This window comes from Rattus norvegicus, chromosome 3 (assembly GCF_021556685.1).
Source record: "Rattus norvegicus strain SHRSP/BbbUtx chromosome 3, alternate assembly SHRSP_T2T, whole genome shotgun sequence".
NCBI classification, from domain to species: Eukaryota; Metazoa; Chordata; class Mammalia; order Rodentia; family Muridae; genus Rattus; species Rattus norvegicus.
Window position 1 is genome coordinate 69,813,621 of NC_141536.1, and position 5,822 is coordinate 69,819,442.

Here is a 5,822-nt window from a genome sequence, read left to right on the forward strand (position 1 = left end):
TCTGCAATGTCCTAAGCCAACCAAAGAGGTGACACTCGTGACACTCTTGTAGTCATGCTTTACAAGTGAGATTATCATTCTTTGGTGTGAAAATGAAAGTCACATCATAACCTACAGGAGATTCAGACACCAGCAAATGCTGCCTGTAGGTACAAACTGAACATAGCAGGGGAAAATCTTTAGCTCTTTTATGCCACTTCTTTTTGAAAAGCTACCATGCACAGTTCCAGAAGCTCAGTTTGATTGTGTAGGTTATCCATGATGTCATCCCTAAGGGGTTATTGTGAAGTTCACAAGAGATAATAGAGTTACAGATATGATCATTACATGGTAATCGTAATTTTATAATGAGTGCACAACTTCCTGGTTCTCAGTGAGAATTATTTCAGTAGAGTGCACCATGTCACCTAGAGAAAAATGTAAATATTCTTCTTAACCACAGAACTATAACGAAAGTTGGACCCAGTATAAGGGGATTCCTTCTTCTATTGATTTATGGTCTATCTACTTTCCTGTTCAGAACTGTGCTTTTAGTACTCTGAGGTCTGTCCTGTATGTCTGAGTGCAACTGTCATTATAACTGGCCAATCTACTTTCCATATGGCTTCCTTTCACCAGGGCACGCCCTGAATCTGTGAATAAGCCACTGTGCAAAGGGCACACCCATTTTCCCTGGGCAATTTTTCAGAAGCACTACTCTATCATTTTAACAAAATATGTTTGAAAAAGACTGCAATTAGCTCTTAGTGCCTGAGGTGAAAACAACGTCATTGTTTTGAGGCTGACATTCAGGATGGACCACTTTAGCTGGTCCCTCTGAGTCTTTCCGTGGACTGGTGAGCCCTGCTACTGCTCAGGCAGGAATCAAATGAGGCAACAATATCCTTTCCTGTTGTAGTCACAGACAATGCCTTATCTCACTCAGGAAAGCAGAAATGAAGGCTTAATCCTGTGAACACCCACAAGTGTGATTAATCATTTAATAAATGTTCAAAGTTGTCAGTATCCCCCATCTACACACTTCCTTATTTTAAGAAACTCCTGATTCAGAATCTCAGGTTTAAGAGACTTTGTGTGATACAATTTGTCTTCCATAATGCAGTGTCACATTTGAAAGTATTTACACAGCGTCCTCTCCCATCCACCGTGAGCATATAAGGTCAAGTTTGTAAGTAAATATGACTGCAGTGTGATTTCTTGAGACAAAGCCCAACTCCGCAACTGGTGTCTTGATCTGTCTTCTCTCCTTGCTCCTCACTCCTTAGCCTCACCTTTTCCTTCTTTCTCCTTTCTTCTTTGTCCTTATTTTTATTCTTTGTTTTTTTTTTTTGTTAGCCTTGGAGAAGATAATAAAGTTTCCTCTATCCTTGTGTTTCTTCAGATAGATGAGAGCACATGTTTCTCAAGATATTAATTCCACTTCCCCTTAACTCATGTGTAAGAGTGGTTCTGGTTTTGCATGTTCATGTATAGTAGCTGGTGAGAGAAAGTGGCAGAAACTGGCCTAATAAGCTGCTCTCCTGGTAAATTCTAGGCAGATATTTGTGTATTAAACAAAGAAACCACTGTGATGATTCATTTGGCTTAAGAGTAGGAGATTTGTATTTATTGGAATATTTTAACTTCCAGTATTTTTGAATCTCATTTTGAGCAGAGTTACTATCTGTAACATAGGGTTGGGGTACAGTGGTAGAGTGCTTGGCTGGCCTGCATAGGGCCTTGGGTTCAACTCCATGATTGCAGACACACACACACACACACACACACACACACACACACACACACACACACACACACACACTCTCATATACACAGATAATTTGTTTCCATTCTTCACAATGCATTGATGAAATCATTTCAAGTAAATTCCTATTCATATTGTTCCTGTAGGAAACATGCCCTGAGTGGGATGTTAAGTCAGAGAGCTTAACTGTTGCAGTTACTGACAGTATATTTTTCAGAAATTGCACTGTCTTTCATCCTTCCAGTAAAGTTTAATAGTAACAAAATCAAAGGAGGAAACCTTCTACGTGTCTTGACTCACCTGCCACTATTCTGCTTTCTAGAATTTTCTGTCTTATTACCACATTTCTTCAATGTTCTCATGAGATCCTGGTGGGTTTGTGTCTAGTGATACTTTGTACATTGCCCAGACTAGATTGAATGGAATAAATGAACAAGGCTTCATTATTTGTTGGCTAGGAAGTTATATCTGGGTGGCATTTCCAAGAGAATACTAGTCAATATGATTAAAGGAACCAATAAGAGAGGACTGGGGAGATGGCTTGATGCACATTGGTGCATAAATCAACAGGAGGTATTGGGTACAGATCCCCAGAACTCACATAAAATCCCAATGCTTCTGTAGATCTAGCATGGAGAGTGGTAGTAACAGTTTGTCCTAGTCACTCTAGCCAGTTGAAGAACATTAAGTTTGGTGAAAGATTTTCTCAGAAATGAAGTAAAGAATGTCCTGTCTTCATTTTTGTTATGGTAGTAAAAATATCTTGGCAAAATCAACTAAGGGGAGGAAGGTTTTTTTCTTAATCACTGAGCTTTCTCTATCTCTAGATGACAAGAGCATTCTGTTTTAAACATCACTGTCATATACTATTGAAACACACACAGAGACTCACTGGAAATGATTTTGGCTGTTTTGTACAAATGTAAATATGCACTTCCTACGAGAATGACCCAGCAAGTACAATCCTACATATTTATCTCAGAAAAAAATTAAAATTTCTTTCACAGAAAAACTGCTGGGGACAGCATATGATAACAGGGACTGCCAGTGGTAGGCCAGAATGGAGACATCTCAGAAGCTGGCAGCAGCTCCTTGTTAAAAAAAGTTGTTCCCATTTCTCCTAATCTTAGCCCTGAACAACAGCTGTATAGATTCCATTTGTGTGTGACTGTTTTTCAGTTGGCCTTGGTGTACATAATTATTCTATTATATTTGACTTTCCTACTTCTTTCTTCTTCTCTGGTGAACTCTGTGAAATTAGATGTTCTTTAATGTAATGATTCTTAAACAATTGGAAATTGAGGCATAGGGGCACAGCATAGCACAGCCCTAATGGCCTAGGTGCAGGCTGTGTGTTCTCATCTTGGAAACAATGTAATAACTGCACAATAGTAGTTCTAGATTAATAGTAGCTCTTGACTTGCAAAGAAACTTTGAAGAAATTATTAGAAAATGAATTAGAGCCAACGTTGGGACCCCAAGAAAGGAAAAAGTTATTGAAATTTGAAGTTTGGAAATAAGTTTTACATAACATTTGAGAGTGGTTCCTAGATAAGGATGTATAGAATACATAAAATTATATACTAATAAAACTAAAACAAAATACTGGGACTCTTACGAGAGTCATTGTGTGCAATGTAAAGGAACAGAAAGTTAGCGGAATTACTGAGTTAAGGTTTAACTTGATTCTGTCTGGCCACTGCCTGGCAGGTTTGCCCATCATTAGAGCTTCACAGGAAAATGCAAGTAGCTGCCCTCGGAGCTTTGAGGTCTGAAGTATAGTAAGTCAAAACTGAACGTTTAAATAATGATGTTTGCAATTATTATTATTTTGGCCATAGGCTTGGGAATAGGGGAAGCTCGAAACTTTGGGGAACAATTGTAATTCTTAATTATTTTGAATTTGAGTTGGCAGGGTTATACAATGACATTTTTCTAACTGCTTTTGGACTATCAATAAAAGACTGTGACAAGAGAAAGGCTAAATAGTGAATGAGAGAGCACATGAGGGAGTGAATGTGAGAGCAAGTCTGAGAGTGAGTGAGAGAGTAAATGTGTGAGCAAATGTGAGAGTGAATGGGAAAGCAAGTGAAGGAGCGAATGAGGGAGCGGGTGAGAGAACATGACAAGAACCTGGGAAGAGTGAGTGAAGAGAGACTGTGAGGTGTGTATGAAGATTATGTGTGTGAGTGAAAGGAGAGTGCATGTGGTGTGTGAGACATGTGTGAGGTGTGTATGAGGAGCGTGTGTGCGAATGAAAGGGTAATGAACAGAGGTGTGCATGAGTGTGGGAGCTCAAGAAAGGAAAAACTTAATGGAGAAAAGCAGCGTGCACAAGAGAATGCAGAGTGTGTGCAGCCTCAAGCTGCAAGAGAGAGAGAGAGAGAGAGAGAGAGAGAGAGAGAGAGAGAGAGAGAGAGAGAGGAAAGAGAGTAACTTTAAGCCTTGAAATCACCTGTCAGTTTGTACCCAAAGAGTAGTCCGTGTATATTTATTATGTGCTTTCCAGATATCCCTGCTTCCAGTTGAGAACTCCGATCCTGTGTTGAGGCTGGACACTGACAAAAAACTTTACACAAAAGCTTGTAAGAAGTTTATTTAGAACAGCCTTAAGTTGGAAACCACCCAGAAGTTTTCCAGGAAGAGAGTGATTGAGTAAATGTAGGACACACATATAAAGGATACTACTTATTGTTGAGAGGCAATAAATATCAACATATGCAGCAAGAAAACTAAATGACATTTTTCTTTTAGGCATTCACCACTATGTCCAGCTTAAAATTACTCTAAGTACATCATGCTGAAAAACAAAACAAAACAAAAAACAAAAGGAAAAACAAAACAAAAGTCTTTCTGCTCTGTAATCCACTTTACATAACATTACTGAAAGGACATTATAGCAGAACAAACACATCAGTGGTCACTGATGAAGGTTGAGGAGGGCATAACTAGCAAGGATTAATGAGAGTTTCTTTGTGATCAGAAACTGCTTCTTCATTATGATGATTAATTGGACAGCTTTAGTAATAATATTTTAATAAATCCCAGCACAGAGTTTCTTTGTGCCTTAGATCACTTATGTCCCCAGATGAAACACACACACAGCCTTATATTTTAATAAGCCTTAAACAGCATAATAGCTGGGCAACTGCCTAACCTCCATGTTGTTAGAATCTACCTCCTACCAATAACTTGACCCAGTTGAGCAGCCCTTTGAGCTGTGTTCTTTTGGCCTTTTACATAGTGCTCTGGTTTCCCATCCTGTACACCTTCTCAGGCATGGCAGCTTCTGTCTTCTTCCTTGTGGTTCCAAGCCCAGGAATTCTAAATTCCAGGAACCCTAAATCCTGCCTATGTCTCTCTTCCCATTATTGGCTGCTGGCATCTTTATTTACCAAACAGAATTAACTGGGGGCAGGTTTCCAGAAGCTATGTGAAGACCCTCCTGTGCAAACAGTTTTAACATCAGAATATAAGCAGCTACATCTATAATAAGGTAAGGTGTCATTAAATTGTACATCAAAAGGAGAGACATGGCAGAGAAAGATAGTGCATGTCAACACTGATGCAATCCAAATTCTATCAGCACCTGAATTAATACTATCACATCACTGGCTATTTTGATTATTAAATATCTACTATGATTACATTGGATAATTATATGGGTAGCTTAGGGACAAGTACAGGGAGATTCTTTATTTTCAAGTCTTAAACTGTTTTAAATAAAAGGCAATGTTTGAAATCATCTCTGTGTTTAGATTCAAGCTCCCCCCTCACATCCAACATTTGCCTCTGGGATTTCTGTCCCAGTGGTTTTGGGCCAGAAAGGAGAGAGGGCATAAGATTATGATGTTTGTTTTATAGTTGCTCTTAGTGAGGTGACTGCTGTTTTTCTTTGTTGTAATTGCTATTATGTACATCATTGTTTCTCAGCTTGAGCATGATTTACCTTTTGAACAAGATCATTTCTTTTGGTCCCTACTCACTAGATCTTAGTAGAAACTTCTGCCTTCTCCATCCAGCCAAATCACAGTACTTAGACTATTTCTAGATATTTCCAGTTGATCATTTAAGTACA